Raw genomic sequence first — 21,526 nt, forward strand, 5'->3', positions numbered from 1 at the left:
AGTACACATAATCAGCTCCGAAGCTCGACCAATTTAATTGCAACTTCATTTCATGAATAAATACACCATGTAAATAGGTTGCAATAATGAGATCCATTAGAATAGGGATGTGGGAGGGCTGGTTTGAATAATTACATGAAGATGCCTGAGAAAGTCTTTGATTATAGAGCGAGGCCTTACCCGACATCTCCGAGTGCGAGTCAGGAACACCTCCCGGTACCGGCGCAGTGGAAGCGATCCCCACAAACTAGGCCGCTTAATATTCCACTTTCCGCGCTGCGCGTTTTTGGCAGTCTTGGTGACGCCCCGTGCTCGGGACACCAAGTCTGGCATACTCAATTTATTTATTAATCATTTGGTGTTTTCATTTAGCCCCGCCTCTTTTGAAAGAGACCCCCCAGGCTTATTACCTGAAAAATAAAAAAAGCACCGGCGGTTTTCTTGGAGTTCCGGCTCTGTGAGGGAGTGAAACTCCATGCTGATTTATGCTCGTCCTTCCAGCCCCCGCTCATTAAAGGCTGACTGGCGTATACGAGGTGATGTCGGCTCTCGCGCCGGAGCCCGGCTCGGTCTCGGGCGTCTGCCAGCATGTCGGGGCTCGCGCTTCTAAATCTGTGTTTGATTTTTAATTGCGGCACATAAATCTCAAATGTTTGAGAACAAGACATGACGCCTGACTGCCCGTCGCGTTTTCCATGCAAGGCATTATGGTAAAGCGGATGTGTATCTCGCACGGGGGGCCCGCTCTGTTGTCTCCACTGGGGCCTCGAGGAGTCCTTCTCAACCGGGAGCACGTCTTCACGGCGGTGCGTGTCGGAGCGACTCGTGGGAATTCTGGGGATATTAATAGGACCCCCCCTACTGCCACCACCCGTTAGAGACTAAGTGCAGCTTTCTTGTCTAAGTCGCCATATGTTCCCTGTTCGCTTGTGGGCCTCAGATGGTCCTTTACAGTTGATTTCCTCAAGTTGTATCCCTCCAATCGCCTTATAGTGCTAATTATTTCCCTGGAAAGCTTGCCTGGCTCGCTGCGGCCACGCCCAGCACGCCCCCCCCTTTCCGGGAGCATAGTGTGGTGCATGTCGTTTAAGCCCAGCCATCTGAAGCCTTCAAGGGTGCCGGGCAGACATCGTGACCTCATGAGGGAAATCCCACTTCTGGAACCAACGAGGTCGAAGAGGCTTTGGGTTAAATTCATTTCAGCACTCTGCAAATAACATGGAACAGTCCATCACTGCTGTAGGTGTGGTTGTACATCATCCAAACCTTTATAGTGCTGCTCAAACCTTAACAGGCTTGAAATCTAACAGGCTTTGTTCATCAAAAAATTCTAAAGGCTGAAATGACTCATTTTGATCTAAAATAACCACCTGCTTACATTATACAAAACAAAGACTAGTGTCAATCACACCTGTTTCTACCAACATACATTTTTTCTGTACTATTCTGTCAGAGAATACAGGACCTTGTAGCACTTAAGGGAGAAGTAAGACAGATTTTCTAAACCTTGGCACATGAGCTGCCATGACTCGGCTCCGGAATAGGAAATGAGAGTGTCAGAAAAGTGAGTCATCTCCTAGTGGCCCACGCCACATCTGTGGCCGCAAGACACAGGAAGAAATCATCTGAGGGGTTAGTGGTCCTGGCCACCACCAATCTATTACATTTACTTTTGGTAATATGGCCAAATTCAGCCATAAATCTTTGCTTATTCAGTTATTTACCTTTATTGTACCTGGAAAATATCATGGGGGTAAATGAATCTGCTTTATACTGTATCAGGGAATCAGCTCCAGTCAAATGAAATTTATCATGTCACAAGTAAGTGGCAATATGGAAAAAGAAAAAAAAAAAAAAGGAGGCAGGGTTTAAGGTCGCACTTTATTTAACCTGCCCTGACCATTGACATTTTGCTCAACGACATCTATAAGGGGGAAACCAAAATGTGTTAAAAATTACTGCCTTTATACCAGCTCAGGGGAGCATATTGTAGGTTGTGCTGCTTGTCGAGTGGGAAACTTTTAGAGATCCCTGCATATGGCGTTAAAAAAGAGAGAGAGAGAAAATCAGTCAGATTTGGTGGTGGATATAAACAAGAACATCCATCACAGTAGGACTGGAACCAGTGCCCTGTCATCTCATTTGCATATTCCATTACCTCACTCTATTGTGTTTTTTACAGGCAGCTTGCAGGGACTGTTACCCAAAGCACACTTCTGTGCCTGAAGTATCTCGCTGGATGGCACTTACGCAGAAAGCGTCCCCCACAGTCTGCGGCCGTCAGTGACACGGCCAGCTCCTTCACTCATACACTGATACATTTTCCACGGGTTCCGTCTTCCATCCATCCATCCATCCATTATCTCCCGCTTATCCGAGGTCGGGTCGCGGGGGCAGCAGTCTCAGCAGGGAAACCCAGACTTCCCTCTCCCCAGCCACTTCATCCAGCTCCTCTGGGTGAATCCCGAGGCGTTCCCAGGCCAGCCGAGAGACATAGTCCCTCCAGTGTGTCCTGGGTCTTCCCCGGGGCCTCCTCCCAGTGAGACATGCCCAGAACACCTCACCAGGGAGGCGTCCAGGAGGCATCCCAATCAGATGCCCGAGCCACCTCATCTGGCTCCTCTCAATGCGGAGGAGCAGCAGCTCTACTCTGAGTCCCTCCAGAATGACCGAGCTCCTCACCCTATCTCTAAGGGAGAGCCCAGCCACCCTGCGGAGGAAACTCATTTCGGCCGCTTGCACTCGCGATCTCGTTCTTTCGGTCACTACCCACAGCTCGTGACCATAGGTGAGGGTAGGAACGTAGATCGACTGGTAAATCGAGAGCTTCGCCTTTTGGCTCAGCTCCTTCTTTACCATGACAGACCGATGCAGCGCCCGCATCACTGCGGACGCCGCACCGATCCATCTGTCGATCTCCCGCTCCATCGTCCCCCCACTCGTGAACAAGACCCCGAGATACTTAAACTCCTCCACTTGGGGGAGGACCCCATCCCCGACCCAGAGGGAGCATTCTACCCTTTTCCAGCTGAGGACCATGGTCTCGTACTTGGAGGTGCTGATTCTCATCCCAGCCACTTCACACTCGGCTGCGAACTGTCCCAGCGAGAACCGAAGGTGACGGTCCAATGAGGCCAACAGAACCACATCATCCGCAAAAAGCAGAGACCTAATCTTGAGGTCACCAAACCAGACACCCTCAACGCCCTGGCTGCGCCTAGAAATTCTGTCCATAAAAACTATGAACAGAATCGGTGACAAAGGGCAGCCCTGATGGAGTCCAACCCTCACCGGAAACAAGTCCGACTTATTGCCGCCCATGCGGGTCCAGGCTCTGGCACCGGTCATACAGGGACCGAACAGCCCTTAAAAGGAAGCCCGGCACCCCATACTCCTGGAGCACCCCCCACAGGACTCCCCGAGGGACACGGTCGAATGCCTTCTCCAAGTCCATAAAACACATGTAGACTGGTTGGGCAAACTCCCATGAACCCTCCAGAACCCTGCGGAGAGTATAGAGCTGGTCCACTGTTCCACGTCCAGGGCGAAAACCACACTGCTCCTCCTGAATCCGAGGTTCGACAATCCGGCGGACCCTCCTCTCCAGAACCCCCGAATAGACCTTACCAGAGAGGCTGAGGAGTGTGATCTCCCTGTAGTTGGAGCACACCCTCTGGTCCCCCTTCTTAAAGAGGGGGACCACCACCCCGGTCTGCCAGTCCAGAGGCACTGCCCCCGATGTCCACGCGATGCTGCAGATGCGTGTCAACCAGGACAGCCCCACAGCATTCAGAGCCTTAAGGAACTCCGGGTGGACCTCATCCACCCCTGGGGCTCGGCCACTGAGGAGCTTTTTAAGCACCTCAGCGACCTCTGCCCCAGAGATAGGGGAGTCCACACCCAAGTCCTCATACTCTTCCACATTGGAAGGCGTGTCGGTGGGATTAAGGAGGTCTTCGAAGTACTCCCTCCACCGACCCAAAACGTCCTGAGTTGAGGTCAGCAGCACCGCATCCCCACCATAAACAGTGTTGATGTTGCACCGCTTTCCCGCCCGGAGCCTCGAAGCCGTCCGAAAGTCGTTTCCCATGGTCTCGCCAAACTCCTCCCAAACCCAAGTTTTTGCCTCAGCGACCGCCGAAGCCGCATCCCGCTTGGCCTGCCGGTAGCTGTCAGCTGCCTCTGGAGTCCCACAGGCTAAAAAGGCCCAATAGGACTTCTCCTTCAGCTTGACGGCATCCCTCACCACTGGTGTCCACCAGCGGGTTCGGGGATTGCCGCCGCGACAGGCACTGACCACCTTACGGCCACTGACCACCTTACGGCCACAGATCCGGTCAGCCGCCTCCACAATGGAGGCGCGGAACATGGCCCATTCGGACTCGATGTCCCCCGCCTCCCCCGGGACATGGGCGAAGTTCTGCCGGAGGTAGGAGTTGATTCCGCCAGATGTTCCCAGCAGACCCTCACTATACGCTTGGGCCTGCCAGGCCTGGCCGGCTTCCTCCCCCACCAGCGGAGCCAGCCCACCACCAGGTAGTGATCAGTTGACCCTCTCTTCACCCGAGAGTCCTAGTCATGCGGCCGCAAGTCCGATGACACGACTACAAAGTCGATCATCGAACTGCGGCCTAGGGTGTCCTGGTGCCAGGTGCACATATGAACACCCTTATGCCTGAACATGGTGTTCATTATGGACAATCCGTGACGAGCACGGAAGTTCAACAACAAAACACCTCTCGGGTTCAGATCGGGCGGGCCGTTCCTCCCAATCACGCCACTCCAGGTCTCACTGTCATTGCCCATGTGAGCATTGAAGTCCCTCAGCAGAACAAGAGAGTCCCCAGGAGGAGTGCTCTCCAACACCCCTTCCAGGGACTCTAAAAAGGGTGGGTATTCTGAACTGCCGCTTGGCGCATAAGCGCAAACAACAGTCAGGACCCATCCCCCCACCCGAGGGTGAAGGGAGGCTACCCTCTTGTCCACTGTGGTAAACCCCAATGTACAAGCGCCCACCCTGGGGGCAATAAGTATGCCCACCCCCGCTCGGTGCCTCTCCCCGCAGGCAACTCCAGAGTGGAAGAGGGTCCAACCCCCCTCAAGGAGGCTGGTTCCAGAGCCCAGGCTATGCGTCGAGGTGAGTCCGACTATGTCTAGCTGGAACTTCACAACCTCGCGCACCAGCTCAGGCTCCTTCCCCATCAGAGAAGTGACATTCCATCTCCCTAGAGCTAGCTTCTGCAGCCGAGGAACGGACCGCCAAGGTCCCCGCCTTTGGCCACTGCCCACATCGCACCCGACCCCTATGGCCCCTCCTATAGGTGGTGAGCCCTTTGGAGGGGGGGGTTCCATCTTCTTCCCCATTTTTTAATCCTGAACTCAGCATTGTCTCAGTCTTAGCATTGGGGCCGTCCTTGTGGTACTCTCTTCAGGTTTAAATTTAGGGGGGTGGGTTCTATAGGCTAAAGTCATTGTTGCGGGGGGGGGGCTACCTACAGCAAAAATTGCTGCTGTAACAACCGGGGAAACCGCTGCACAAATTTTATCGCTAACAGTCCATTAGCAAATGTTATCAATTTATCATGGGCAGAGCAGCATTTTTTGGGGTGACTCCAGGCAAAAAGCTTGAGAACCACTGGTTTGTACCAAAACTGACGGGTAACGGGATATCCTGGATGGAATCTCCGTTAAAATTTTAATTATCTCACATAAATCTAAGACATATAAGAACAAACATGTCGTCTGGCTCCTGGCTGCATTTTCGTTAAAGGTTTTATTAGAGGTGTATTGGGAGCATATCTACAGAACTCGCTCAGTTACTTCACTTCTGATGTAGTTCGTAAAACTGAAGGTTTAAGGCTTTGACCGTGCCAGTCGTATCAAAGAGGCGGGAAATAATGAAAGCCAGGCGAGTGTTTTGTGTTCCCTTTGAGTGGTCTGGCTTCCCTGGGACACATCTCCAGTAGTGGGGTGCAGCACAGACGCACAAAGACTTCACAGAGTATAAACGGCATGTCTGTCTCTTTGAGAGCCTGAACGTGGCTTACAGGCAGAGCAGGAAAGTAACAGTTAGACAGACCTGCTGGGTGATCGCAGGAGAGACTAATAGCTGGTGAGACATGCACCCGCTTTCCCATAATGCCTTGCATGTTACTCACTCGAACATGGCTCTCATTTGAACTGAAAAGCCCATCTATCTGCGGTCGCAGGACGAGCGCAGTCTGCATTTCTAACGCCTGCAAATCACCCATTATTATGGTATCAGTAAGAGAAATTGCTAGAAATTACTTTGTCATTTAAGACTAATTTTCTACTTTAAGAAAAATAAAAAGCCTGATAAAAACAAACAAAAAACACCTGGTAATATGCCTGTATATATACACCTGTATATATTCACACACACACACAGGTTTGAAATTATATCTTTGTTGGGACTCTACATTAATTTCTATGGGGAAAACTCTAATCACAACATGATGACCTTAACGCCTACCCAGCCCTAACCTTAACCATAAGTATCCAAACAAAATACAAGATTTTGGGCATTTTTACTTTTTTGATTGTATTCACAGATCTTTGCGGGGACCTGACGAATGGTCCCCACAATGTCAAAATAACAGGCTCTTATTACATTGTGGGGGTCATTTGGTACCGACAATGTAATATAAACACACACACCATATAAGATTGACACTAATTTTAATATTACTTTGAGCAGTTGCTGTAGTGTGACCAGCATCATCCCAGATGTTATCTGACTCCCAGGAACAATACGGCATTTCAGAACTGATTTACCGCTTAGGCTCTAAGCAGTGATGTTGTGTCGTCCAAAAACACATCAAATTACACAAAATAGCGATTTCTGAGGTTCCGGAACATGGCTGCCAGGCTCCCACTGTGTTTAAATGGGCTTATCATTAAAGAGTCACATTCAAATTCAAATGCCTGTCTCCTTCATGTAACCACTAGCCTCCCAATATGCCACACAAATATGCCTTTCGATATTGGAATGTATTTTCTATGACCGACAGAGCTGGAAGATATCAATCATGCACTGCGGCTTATGTTTCTGAGACACTAACAAACACAGAAGGTGCTTTCGGGGATCATTGGTGCTATAATAACGGTACACCTACTGCCTTATTAGTAACCACCATCAGTCGTCAAATGGTGTCTTCACAGATTTACTTCAGATGTTACATCGTAGATTGAATCATATGGAATCCTTTCCGTCAAGAACAACTGAAGTTAATATTAGTTGAATTACCAAAGAGTCCAAAGAGGACAGTCATGCCACAGTTTTGAAACTCACAGGAGAAAACCAGAATGTTTGTTCCTAAAACAACAGCCTCTGTCATGTACGGCAAGGCACTGACCGGGGAAACAGGAGAAGGAGATGAGGACTGGAGCAAAAAGGGTTTTAATTGGCACGCGAAGGGGTATACGAGACAGAAACGCTGAAAACCACACAACAATGCAATGACAGAACTCGGGAAACAAACTCTGACGTGGACATAAATACACAGAACTAATAAGGACAACTGGAAACAGCTGGTGAACACTGGGAATCCACATGAGGTTAATGAGGGGGGCGTGGCACAGGAGGATCGGCACGATCGGGGTGTGACCGCCTCTCCCCAGGTTATGATGGGGCTACGTTCCGATAAACCTAACGTAAGGTGAAAATGCATTTTAATACAGTACACCTAACCTAGCAAACATCATAGCCTAGCCTAGCCTACCTTAAATGTGCTTAGAACAGTTACATTAGCCTACAGCTGGGCAAAATCATTAACACAAAGCCTATTTTGTAATATGTTGAATAGTGTTGAATATCTCGGGTAATTTATGGAATGACGCACTGAAAGTGAAAAACATTTACCCACCGTAAAGTCGAAATATCGTAACACGGACCATCGTAACCTGGGGAGCGTCTTTATAAGGTTTTATTAAAGTAGTATACACTGTATGTGAGGCATATTCATGTGCTTCATCCAAAATAATCGCTTCTTACTTAAATTATGCACAGGGTTGAGCTGTACTGAAATCATGTCAACAGACATTCTAACGATGTCAGAGGCCTGTGATCAACTCTGACTGTCACATTAAGGAACCGCTGTGGCACAGGATGCAGTACAACATCTGAAGCATGGTAATCTTTATGGATCTGTCAGAACAATGGAAATTTCCGGATATAATTATATGCAAAGCAGCTACCATGCTTTGCCATGAGGAAAGCACATCAGGGCTTGCTTACTCATAGTGATTCTGCCGCCCCCCCCCCCCCCCCCCCCCCCCCCGCAACCTATCTTACATACTTTTTTGCAAACTTTTTTTATGTGATGTGAAGTCATTTTGAACAGGGCATTCATTACTGTGTGGATGCTGCATGTACAGTATGTATAGATATACATAAATACATACAGTATTTAGTTATAATAACTGAAACCTGCTATTGTGTTACATTGTTTAGGTTAGTTTACATTACATTCTTTGCAGCAACCTAAACATTGTGCGTATTTTCAGTGCAGTTTTGTGAGAGAGGTTTTTAGACCATCTGTACAAATTCAGAGACTTCAGAATAGTTTAATGACCTTCACAGAATGTACTATCTCTGCTTTTGAATTTTGTCTGACTTTTCCTCATTGATGCGATTCCGGCTAAACACACAGACCTCTTCCTGCCTCTGTGTTTATCTTAACCGCATACTTCGTTTGTGTGTGTGTGTTTTTAGCTATTAAAAAACGTTGTGATACTCAATTTAAAAATCGAACGTTAAACTTTCCAGACAGACACTTCCTGAATACATTAACCATAAAATCCTGTTCCACCACACCATATGGTCATCATAACACCATAACACATTCACACAAAAGTATGCTTTGACAAATACGTCCGATATGGTTTAATCAAATAAATAAATAAATAAAATAAAATATAAAAATCCACTTAGACATGAAAGAGGCTTCCTGTGGGCGTCTGTGCTGTCATCCATGCCCCTTTTCACAGGCTCAGTCGATTCTGTCTGTTCGTGTTTTTGACCCTTTGCAGACTCCGTCCTGGTGCTGAACCTGCAATGTGACATTTATGTCGATGTTCCACAGGTGATGGAGCCGCCGTAGGCTGAACATTGTTGGTATAAACAATCCATAGATAAGCAACTTTGTATAAAACTGGAATCCTGCTACAGGTCTTATATATTCAGTGGGCTGATTTATCCAGTTGAGGAAGCAGGGTCAACCAGTCTTGGGAGGAATTGGGAGTTAGGGGCCTCGCTCAGGGGCTCAACGGTGACATTAGTCTGCCGACCCAGGGTTCTGAATCGGTGACTTTCTGATCACTGTGACAGCATCCTAACCCAATGAAGAACCAGGAGAACGCTGCTCTATAACGCTCTGCAAATCACTACTATTAGGGTTGGACTTAGGGTTGGAGTTGTAGTTGGTGTTGGAGCTAACATTTGGGTTAGGGTTGCTGTTGGGGTTGGATTTAAGCTTATGGTTGCCGTTAGGATTAGAGATAGATGGTGAGGGTTGCCTCTGATGGGAGAATTTTGGTTGTGCCTAGAGTTAGGGTTAGGGGCAGCGTTGCCGGTTGTGTGTAAAGAGGCCTCATCAGTCATGGAAAACCTTCTGAGAAACCCTTAGGTGTCTACAGAGTGAGGGTGTTTGAGTTGGCGTGCGTCTTTATGAGCGTGCTTGTGTCGGTGTCTGCCTGTGCGAGCGTGTGTGCATCTGCGCTGCCGCAGCCTTCCGTGCAGACGTCTCGGCACAGTGCCCGTGGCCCTCCATCACTCCTTAGCAGACAGACAAGCCCTCCCCAAGCTAAGAAGGCAGGTCTCCCCAGGGGGTGATAGATACCCCTGAGGAACTCACCTCCTCAAAGAGCCTTATCAGGTCTGATCAGACATGAGCCACCAAAGGCCCTCAGAAATCAAAAGCTCTTCAGTACACTTATAGAAAAATAAAGACGTACATCTTCCATTTTTTCCCCATTTAATTTGGCTTCCTTACTTCACTTCAGTGGTACAGAGAGGTGTTTTTTTGCATTGGGATCAGCAATTTTTTGTTCTGTGTTTTTTTTTTTCTTTTCATTGGGCTTCTTCACAGGTTAATTAAGTTCCAGCCTCTTGCTGACAGTTATAGTCGGAGCTTATTATTATGTAAGCTGGCAAAATACGGAAGGGAAACCGTTCCGTGCGAGGCTGGAACGTTACAGGAATTTTGGATTGGTCTCCTACACGTGTGTGTGTCATTTACAGTTAACGTCACGGCCTCCAGTAAACCCAAGAACACGCTAAGCTCCCTCGAAGGTCACGTGACTATGCCTTATCAAATATAATTTTCGCTTAGTTTCTTCTAATAGTAACAGATTATTCTTGCATGCTTCCATATTGTATTGTAAGCAGAGATGCTAATCGTCGAGGAACCAGTTCTACAGTAATGGCAAATAAAGGCATTTTATCAGCATCTTGCCCTGGAAATGAGCTGTCAGACTTAACAGCCGTATCTGAATTTGCATATGCGTGATAGTGTCATAGAAGCTGTAGTGCGCACGTGCGCGCACACACACACACACACACACACACGCGCATACATGCAAAAGCATGGTAATGAAACACACACGCATGTAAACCAACACCAGCACAGAAACACACACAGAATAAATAGCTAGGCACTCACACAAATATTAAGGCACTGACAGATAGACTGTTCCACGTGTACGTCTGTACTCACGGCCCTGTCAGACACACCAGTACAGAAGCTAAGCTTACCTGTATGACCTGTCCCCCATGCACTACTCTGTAATGTTGTCATTCCTGCTGGGGAGTAGCATCCCCCCCCCCGAAGTGCTTCCTTTATGATGATCCGCTGTGGAATTCATCTCTTCAGGTTCAGCCTAATGATCCATCGCTTTTCCCCACATGCTATTTGTTTTCCCATTTTGCTGTGGAAAATACAGAAAGGCAGTGAAGAATAAACCTGCAGTTCTCTACGCAGACCTGCTCACCTGGCATACCGTGTCATTTCACACATAATGGGTTACTGAGCATGTGCATTCCCGTGCAGCCAGGGGGCGCAAGCGAGTTCCAGTCTGTAAGTCTGGAGACGGGGGAAATGGACTGCTTGGTACCTGTGTATGACAGTGGCTGCACGGGTGGGGCTGCACGGGTGGGGCTGCACGGGTGGGGCTTCACGGTGACTTCCCTGTGACAAGCACCGCCAGTCATGGAACAGTCTAGAATGCACAAACAAATAAACAAACAAACAAATAATGTGAGCGTGTGACTCTAAACTTGGTTGGAAACAATCAGAATGTACACGGAATCTTACTTCGTTATACAGGAAATGCAAAAAATACTCAAATATACAGCCATGCAGGAGTCTTTTACACACATACACACACACGTAAATACATGCACAACAGAATCTAGACAGATAGACAGATAGATATGGTTCTCCTTTAGCGTCAGTAAGTTTGTCTTAGTCTATATTAAGTTTTTTTTACCACAAAGCAGTGCATGCATTCGTTACTACAAACCATTGTGTTTAACCCAAATTGGTAGTATAATAGGCGTCAGGGCAGTCCGTTCATAAGTACGAGTTGTCTGTAAGTTGGACGTTCTTAACCTGGGGACTGCCAGCACAGGTATATGAGTATATGAGCTGTGTAGAGGGTGGAGACATTATGACAGTGGATAGTATGTACAGTGCAATGCAGTGTCAAGGGGCCAGTGAGAAAAACTGAAGAAGTTATTAATGCTGTTTACTAATATAAATATTAATACTTTAGATACATGAAATTTAATGCACAATAACGTTACTGAAGTTATTTTAAGTAAGTAATTTAAGCATATGTTACAGAGGCATTAAACATTAAAGTATGTTTTAAGGGTTAAACAAAGATAGAGGTTAATCAGTCAGATTAATTGATTCATCCATCCATTGGCTGCTCATATCTGGCTTATTTGGGGGGTCTGGATGTCCCCAGCGGCTGTGAGACACCCGGGTTCGAGACCGAGGCCCAGAGCATCTTTCCCGAGGTCAGCCTACAGGCCACCGATTTGATGATGCGACAATGAATGCTGTCTCCCAGGGCACAGACATCAGAATAAGCCAGGGACTCTGCTAGGCCGCAAGCCAGATTTCTGAAAGCTCTTAATGATCAGCCTAAGCTGTACTTCCCCGGGAAGGACCCCACTCAGACTGGCAAACCCCATAAAGACTGTACTGGGGCTGGATTTATATCTGCAATCCTGCAGTGGTTACAGCTGCAATTTTACTATTCAGTGCATTACATCCCAATGCACTCTGGTCCTGACTCCTTTTATGGGTGACGCGATGTGGTTAGAGCACGTGGATGTGAAATGACAGATGGCGTGAGGCATGGTGTGCAGTGGCAAGCTGCACATCAGTACAGTGAGCTGGCGGGCATGCATCGTCTTCAAAGTCTTCTCGCGGCACTGAACACATAGGCGTTAGCTGAACCAGTATGGGTAACAGTGACGACGTTGTCTGGATAGACCCCATTAACTGACCCTCAGATCCATTATGCAATTCATCTGTTGTATCATTTCACTCTATATCAAACTCGCAGTGTAAATCAGAGAAGCTGTTGTCGCAGGTCTTCAGACTCTGCATGACTTCAGTGTGATTGGAGCAGTTCTGAAGCTCCTGCAGAAATCGCAGCTGGTTACTCAGTGTGCCTCCATGACTGGTCCCATCAGAGATGTCTATGGAATAAGCTGTATATATTATATTTAGCCTGAAATATCTGGTTGTGTTTATGGCCTGGGGAATAGGTGAGCCATCCACATTGACTGCCGGCTGTTCCATTTAGCCCTGTGATCAGGGCAGCGATCAGGCATGCTACGCTTCTGGGTGGGGAAGCTCTTGGGAGTCCTTCTCAGGCTGTAAAGCGGCAGGTGGCGGGGTTCACGTGATCACAAACACACGCGCACAAGCACAGAGCACACTCACACAAGCACAAGCAGGCATACACCTACGTGCACACACCCAGTGATGTCATTGTGGGAACTTCCCACTGATTCTCGTTTTAATGGAAATAATGATTCATAAGCCCGTGATAAGAAGACCTTTGGCTTGGTTAACAAAATAAAATACAAATGTATATACGATACATGGCAAACAGTATATATAGATACACTTCAACATATAAAATAATACACAGTAACATATTGTGATGTAGTGTCTGTTCTGTGGGGTGGGCTATGGCCTGTGGTCTCTCACACCTTGGAAAGTGACGCTGACCACATCTTCAGTAGGTCTAGGCCCTGTAGTGAGACTCCTAGGATTGCTACAGCGCCCCCTCTTGGTGAAGTCACCACAAGACCCCTCATAAATGACTTCAGTATCCAAAGCATACAGGGAATCCCTATGATTTCCCACCTCTGGGGTATTCTTGTCACCAGCCTGTGGTGAGATCCCAGCCCCATCAACCCCCCACCCCCTTCCGAAACCTATCCTCATCACCGTAGGCTACGTCCCTTTTGCCAGGCTTCTAAGATTCCCTCAATATTTACACAGTACACTCACTCAGTAGCTGCCTGTCTCACATCCAAATCCAAATGCCCGATTTAAGATTGTATTGCTGTATGCACGTCATTCTTAAAAACCTTAACCAGTTTATTAACTGGAATATGGAAGGGATGGTTTAAACGGGAAAAACAGCGAGCAGCACCTCATGGCGGTAGGAACCTGTGCCGTTACGTTGACATGCGACACGGTGTTTGGCAGGTTCCGTCACCGCCAGGTTTGTAGACGGTACTTTTACTCGTTTAAATTCCACACACTCTCCACGTTAGTATACTTTGGCCCTGTTAATGTGTTTAAAAGTAGATTCGACATAATCCAAGGCTGTAAGTAACGTCTCGGCTGGGGCTGTATTGCAAATGGATGAAATCATGTCTGTTTCTACCCTCTGCAGCAGTAAATGTCTAACTTAATATTTTGCTTATGTTTAAACTGTTGATCATAGTAGACATCCCTTCCCCTAATTCACCCTAAATATACTGCCGTTCTGGCTTCCTGCTATGAAAGGGGATACACTGTGATTGTGAGAGTCTTACGACGTCGTTTTCATTCATCCCGTCTTAAAATGGTCAGTGGCTATTTCTGTTTGGGCCCTTGGACGCCGCATGGCTCCGTTTCGTTGGCACCTCCCACTTTTCATCACCGTCGCTGTCCTACTGTGTCGCTAACAGGAAACAAATCAAGTCCATCCTATTTGAGTATCCAGGAAGGAAACGGCTCTTGGGCATTCTGCAGGCTGCTCTATTTGTGTCCGATCACTGGTCATAAATCCAGGACAAATGTGTGACTGGGCCAGACAGCACTAACACCAGATCAATCGAGCAAAACTGTGAATCTCTATGCTAATTCCACCTGTCATCTTCCCTCGGCGCTGATATCTATGTTACTTACGGTCACACAAAATAAAATATGCACTTTTCTGCCACCACCTATTCAGCACAGATAGATTGACAAAGACATTTTTCTCCTTTCACGTCCAATTATTTAGATTTTGTTACTCCCGAAAGACCAATTTAGGCGGACCACAGGGAAGATGGTTTTGAACGCAGAAGTTTGCATCTCTCTCCCTGTCGCCCCTCCTGATTCCGGAGCCTTCTGTGCCGCGTATCGCAGATGGGCTGTGACTGGGAAGGTCCTCTCTCAGCGTGAGCAGCTGACGCCAAGTCTCTGCTGTCATTATGAACGGCTCGGATCTAAAACACCTTTACGGCACTTGGCATTTCACAGGGCCGTCGTTTAAAAATATACCCGGTACCACCTGACGGATCTATGCTCGTTTCAGGAGATCATTCTTGATGTTTCAAGTAGGCTCTGGTTCCCTACAAACCTCAGTGGAACCAACTATTTTTATACTCAATATGTTTATCAGGGTCCATTTTCATCAGAATCTAATCCTCCAGTACAGTTCAGGTCACACACGTGCAGATGTGCGTTTTCCAGCTGTGCTTTTTCTGATTTTTCTCCACAGAAACAAGCATCTCTGCATTGCACACATCCCCCTAGTTTACCAAATTGAAGCACTACTGTGTTATCGGTGTCTCAGAAGCATACGTTAGCCTTATTATTACCCCCCCGCCCCCCCAAGCTCTAATCATTGGGGTCCTCAGTACATCACACATAGACCAGCCATGTCAAAGCGGCACTGAAAATCTGACCTTTGAATAGCATCCAATAATTTAATTACACATTAGGAAAACAGAAACCCAGAAGGCCACTTGTTCCTTCGACTCTCCTCCAAGCAGCAGCCCAAAAGCAGAACTCGTGGATAAACAGTTCAGATGGTGAACCGGCACACCTGTATATTTACGTTCTTTTGGGCCCCATCTATAAACAAGGACTTTAAAACATGTAAACACGCGTCGCAGGAAGTGAGGTGTGTGCTATATGATGGCCTAATGTGTGCTATATGATGGCCTAATGTGTGCTAAATGATGGCCTAATGTGTGCTATATGATGGCCTAATGTGTGCTAAATGATGGCCTAATGTGTGCTATATGATGGCCTAATGTGTGCTAAATGATGGCCTAATGTGTGCTATATGATGGCCTAATGTGTGCTAAATGATGGCTTAATGTGTGCTATATGATGGCCTAATGTGTGCTATATGATGGCCTAATGTGTGCTAAATGATGGCCTAATGTGTGCTAAATGATGGCCTAATGTGTGCTAAATGATGGCCTAATGTGTGCTATATGATAGCCTAATGTGTGCTATATGATGGCCTAATGTGTGCTAAATGATGGCCTAATGTGTGCTAAATGATGGCCTAATGTGTGCTAAATGATGGCCTAATGTGTGCTATATGATGGCCTAATGTGTGCTATATGATGGCCTAATGTGTGCTATATGATGGCCTAATGTGTGCTATATGATGGCCTAATGTGTGCTATATGATGGCCTAATGTGTGCTATATGATGGCCTAATGTGTGCTAAATGATGGCTTAATGTGTGCTATATGATGGCCTAATGTGTGCTATATGATGGCCTAATGTGTGCTATATGATGGCCTAATGTGTGCTTCTGTTGTCTTCCAGCTCTCACAACATTGGGACAGTTACTGGGGTTTGTAAAGGTAAGAGTTGCTTTTTTCACCTTTGAATCTGTCTTACATAAGCAAATTTAGCAGAAAAATAGCACTCGCTACTGTTATTTGGATTCATTCCCACAGGATAAAATGGGACATATACCATGAAGGGGCTATTTTGAAAAGAAACCTTATTAAGTATGAGTGGACTTAATGGGTTGTACAAACTGTAACACTCACAGGAATTCTGCGCAACAATAGGCCATAAATAGAAGGTGTTCTGTGCGAATAACCTAAACTTTAACCACTTTAAGGGAAACATATGATTGCTGCTGCGGCAAGTTTTTTCTGCTTTGTTGGTTTTGGGTTTCGTTTGTGCTGTTTCAAGCAGAAACGCAGACAAAGAAAGCAGAAAAGTGCCCCCCCTCCCTTTTTTAAAAACGCTATCGTTATCATCAGCGGTGCAAATCGAGCTGCTTCTCGGATCGAGGCGCGGCCGGCCAATGAGGACAGCCCCTCGGCCGCGTGTGACAGTGATGAATGGCCGTGTGCCTGCCGGCGTGCTGCTTCTCGCTCGTCACCCCCCCCCCCCCCCCCCCAAATGGAGTGGGCCTTGGGGGGGGTGCAGCTGGAAATTAGCGTACCCCATGACAGGACTCTCGTTGAGCTGGTCAATAAGTCGGTCACACTCTTGGGGGTCACATACAGTAAGGCAGGCCCCCCTTAGACTGAATGCCGGGGGGAGGGGGAGCAAAATGACCACCTGTGCCCCCCAACAATAATTACTCAAAGATGCTAAAAAAAGAATAATGATGACCCATTATGCAAGCACAGATGATGGGTCTTTTTCTTTGTGGGCTATGCTGCTGCTCCATCCCATGCACCCCCCATAATGAAAATTAAACTAAAAGTAAAATCTTGGGCCCAACCGTCAGATAGCTTCGACGTTTGCTCCCAGACGTGTCTGGTGCATGCCCTCTCAATCATTCATAACCAAACTGTTAATGCCAACTGAACGAACTGTTTGACTCTTGATCGTTCACTAATTCTGGCAATAAATCTCTTAATCTGCATTTGCCGGAGATGTCCGCCACTGCAGTTGGTCCTGCGCCATGTAATTTAAGCTCGAGTATATCTCATCCGATGATCGTCGGTGCCCTTCAGCCAAAGCTGCTGTAAACAGCACCCGGAGCCAGTTGGTCGTTAATTTCATAGCCATAAAACGAATCACGAGCCTGGACCCTCCCCTCATAGGTATGTACCGGGACATTATGCTGCGGAACGGCGTCCAGGTCCTGGCTAACTTTAGCTATCAGGTGTCTCTGCGTCCCTCTCTCAGGACTCTATCCTCCTATAACAAAATCCAATCTGTATTCACAGGTATAGTGCTGGATTAGTGTTCTTTCCTTGTGAGGCTTTGTTAAGTTAATTCAAATTACGCCCCGTCACTTTAAGGCTAGCAGCTGCTTTTAAAAATTATTTTTGTGCACCGCATTAGCATTAGCATTAGCATCGCAGTCCCCGCCGCACCTGTCTGCCGAACCCGGCCGCATCTCCCGCCGCGCCGCTTCTCTTATCCTCCTTGGCGCCCCGGCCTCCTGCCACGGAGCCCGCCGAAAGGGGAGGGGGACCCTCGGACTGGCGTGGCCAGTGCGCTCACAGCTGTTCGGTTCTGCTACACTGATTGGCTATGTGACGTGAATGAAAATGTGGCACCGGGAGCCTCTGATTGGCAGAACCCGCCGGACATTTGGTAGCCTGCCGCTGAGCTCCAGAGGACGTAAATAATGAGAGGGAACCAGAGCCTCCTTTTTTTTGTTCAATTTATTTATTTTATTTTATTTTATTTATTTATTTATTTTTTTGTTCAATTTAAACAGCGTCTGTGCTGAAAGATTAGCCCCAAAGAGACACATTATACCAGCTTTTATCCATGTGGACTATTTACTGGAAGTATTCAGTATTTACGTGTATATTTTTAATTAGTTTACTGGCTCAAATAAATGAATTTGTTTTGCTTATTGAGTAATATTCCCGAGCGCTTAAAAATCTCACACATTTATTACTAAAACCCATATTTACATTAAACAGTTATCGTCAACCCAGTATTGTTTATTATTTTTTGATGGTATGTTGTTTTTTTATTGATTGTCTTTATAACCTCTTACATTTGAATGTTTTCACATCAGCTGGGCTGTTACAGATTTTGAGTGAAAATCAATGCCACCAAATGGCCCGTAATCTTGCGTTTTTTTTTTCCCCCCTGTGGTTTCAATGTATGTTATAATGATGCTGACCTACCAAGCTTAAAACGAAAGTCTTATACTCTGCTGCAGTCTTTTTTTATAAGGTTTATAAGGTTAGATTTGTATGCAGAATTCCCAGATGTATTGTGAAGCCTAATATATAAAAGACTTTGTGGTTGCATAAAACAATCTCCCTAAGACACTAAAACCACTGCCTGCTCCACGCGGATGTCTTCATTTGGTTCACCCTGCAGCGCAGTCCCTATGGGATTGTCAGGAGAAGCGTTTCTCTCTCTGAGATCATCTCAGTTTCGCTGCCACGCACATTTTTACGATCTTCAAAGCTGCCAGTGGATCGGCAGTCGTCTCAGTCGCTGAGACACTAATTTGGTAGCATGCAGTTGCTGAAACACAGAGCTACAAACACAGCGGAGGCCCCTGTACAGTATGTTGTCAAGCGTCAGCTGCCAATGTGATGAAAACAGATTCAACGTTTCGTGGCGGGAGTTACTTCCGATTGTTAGTTATATGGTCTTTTTCTCACTAGCTAAATCTTCAGCCTTCGGTCTTTCAGAAAGTGTGTTGTGCAAGAACCAGTGTATTACATCCCCAAAAATGGAAGAAAAAAAACTATTTTTTTCCCCTTGTGGTTGTCTAAATCCAATTAAAGAAACAGCAAAGGTAATAAATTGAGATTCTAGGAAGGTAACTATTTGCATTATGCTTTATATTGTACAAGTGGGAAACCGGGCTGTGTTTGTGATGGTCATGTGATACGCTGCCGTGACGACGAGGGTGAAAACAGGATCAGACGGGAAGCATAGCGAGCTGCCAGCCGAAGCCGTGGTGGATTGCTCAAGTCTGTCCGATGTATAAGTGCTGTCTTGGAGAACCGCAGGTCATAAATTATGTCGCCTGCCTTAATTAGGGTCCGTCAATAAAAGGTAATAACTCTAATCGTGTTTCCAAGTGAGTGGAACGAAGGCCGGCGAGCTGGCTCTGCGTCTCCGAAGCGAGCGTGCTTTTTCGTCGTTTTATTGATTTGTTGACTTTTTAAGAGGGTGCTGAACATATTCCAGATGGATATTCAAATCAGAGAAGCATGTTTGGCTCTTCAGCGGACGTGTTTATTGGGTCCTTCTTGGGCAAACCCCAACCTCCTCGCAGAAACAGCCGCTTTGACCAGACCCTGTTCCTGCTGGGGGGAAAGACCTAGGCCACAGGAGGTGGGTTTAATGTAGCGAGCGCTTTATGGAAAGGCCGTTAAACGTACTGTAGGTCAGCGCCCGGCGATGAGGCTGTCACGGTCCCCCTCACAGGCCGTGTCATGCACACTGAATTATCAGTAGAACTGCATTTTCCAAGGTCTACAATCCTATGGCATCTGTCTATCACTGCTTTTTCATCTTAATTGCCAGTAGATCTCGTTAGAGATGAGTAGATGATCCCGGGTGCTTTTTTATGTGCTATTTTTAACTCTGAACATATCATGTACAGTCAATATAACAGTATTAATCTCAGCAGTGTTGATGCGAACATTCATTTAGGATTTTTTTTTTTAACTGCTAACAATATGTCACTTAGTAAAGATGAATTGCAGCCTTCCATCTCAGTCCTCAACCTGCTGTGGGCTTTTGCTTTTCTCCCAGGCCTCTTCTCATCCCGCTGTGTCATGCATTATGAATTTATTATATTATAACCGTGAAATGAGGTTGAGGGGATCCTCTCCGTCAACAGGCAGGGATTCTGTGCTTTCAAGTGAAGATGTGAATGAAAAGGAGCAAGCCAGTAGCGCCTTGGGAATAATTGAAGCAGATTAATTGCACTGTGGTTGTGTTTCTCAGTCAGTCTTGAAAAAGTAATGCGACGTTTGCCATCCTTTCCTCAGCACCAGTCTTTCTATGAACTGGACCGAAACAGCACGGATCCAGAGGCTGGGTCAGCTAATATCCAGGGCTTCTTCGTTCCGCTTGTGTTCCCTCCTAAAAATAAGGGAGATTCGGCCTGTATTTTACTAAAACTCCATGGGTTCCATACATACTTTCCGTCGGTTCCATGGATTCCGTGTGGTGGGACTCTAATAAAATACAAACCACCAGAGTTAGGACCCGGTCTCAATTATTTTGACTGCTTTAAGGTGTCATGCAAGTTGTTAGAGCAGCTTGATTTTTCTCTTCCCTGAATTTCCCCTCCTGAACGACCAATGGCTGCTGGCCCACACAGACCATGTGACCTGTGAGCCTGCGGGGGAGTCGTGTGTCGAGGGTCTGCTTATCTGGGCTAAGAGATCGAGCGGGCCCTGACACCTCGCGTCGGCCCGCACGTTTTAATCTCCCCCCCGCCTGTCGTCTGATCTTCTGGGGCTGAACGCGATAACGGGGCTGGGCAGTGTGATGAGCTCTGGGCTTGACGGGCAATCTTACGAAAGAGGCTGGATTTAAAGTCTAATTGAGCCCTTGTCTGTATCTTTGGGCAGCACAGATCAGGATTAAGATCCTCGTAGTGTATCCACCTCTGTTCGGTTTTGACGATTAAAATGTTTTTGTTTTGATTCTTGACAGACTTTTTTTTTTTTTTAATAACTGTGCATCTGAATTTACGTAAGGGTTTAAACCCATTGTAAGAAATTGATTTACACAGAAAATACACAAAAACTACAGAGGAAAGCAACATTATTTTCTTGATTTAAGAATGAAGAAAATTACAGGTATGATCTTGATTAAAATAGCCTTTTTCAGATCAGAAGTAATCCCTGTTTATACCGTGTGTTAAGCCAGAAGGCCTGAAATATATTGCAGCCATGTGATCTTCAGCAAAGCCCACGTCTATTATTCCCTGAAATCACTCCTGTGAGACGTTCTGTTCCTCTCAGGGAAATGAATACTCCCCTCACCTTTCTATATGAGCTGCAGAAATGCTTCCTTATACTCCTGCATCGCAGCGAAAATACTGCTTGTGCGCATTGAGCCACAAATTTTTTTTATAACTAAATCAGGATATTAAGAGGAGTATGAATCCTGGCTGGTCTTTAGTTGGGGCCGTGTGGCACGCCGGGTGGATTTTCTGGCATGGGGTCCATCCACTCCAAGGGGGCAGACTGTCACGGGCACAAAGCTGATTCCTCGCCTCCCAGCCTAAGGACAGATTAGGCGGCGGATAATTCCTCATTGAGCGATACAAACACAGGCCTTGGCAAGAGGCA

The 21,526-nt window shown here is 46.7% G+C and overlaps 1 protein-coding gene and 1 long non-coding RNA gene across 27 annotated transcripts in view; one reads left to right on the forward strand and one right to left on the reverse strand.

The window, feature by feature from the left end:
* Positions 1-21,526, forward strand: part of LOC111842609 (protein tyrosine phosphatase receptor type D) — a 363,307-nt gene that overhangs the window by 186,635 nt on the left and 155,146 nt on the right. For all 26 annotated transcript variants that reach the window (XM_072697609.1, XM_072697611.1, XM_072697613.1 and 23 more), the window contains exon 8: positions 16,089-16,126. The gene's annotated coding sequence lies outside the window, so the exon portion shown is untranslated. The remainder of the gene's footprint in view (positions 1-16,088; positions 16,127-21,526) is intronic.
* Positions 8,312-17,748, reverse strand: LOC111842611 (uncharacterized). The gene is made up of 4 exons (XR_002837954.2): positions 17,609-17,748; positions 11,134-11,238; positions 10,775-10,947; positions 8,312-9,071 (listed from the first exon to the last, which is right to left on the reverse strand). It is a non-coding gene; the product is annotated as an uncharacterized lncRNA (long non-coding RNA).

The sequence above is a fragment of the Paramormyrops kingsleyae genome, chromosome 12, assembly GCF_048594095.1.
Source record: "Paramormyrops kingsleyae isolate MSU_618 chromosome 12, PKINGS_0.4, whole genome shotgun sequence".
In the NCBI taxonomy this organism is placed as follows: domain Eukaryota; kingdom Metazoa; phylum Chordata; class Actinopteri; order Osteoglossiformes; family Mormyridae; genus Paramormyrops; species Paramormyrops kingsleyae.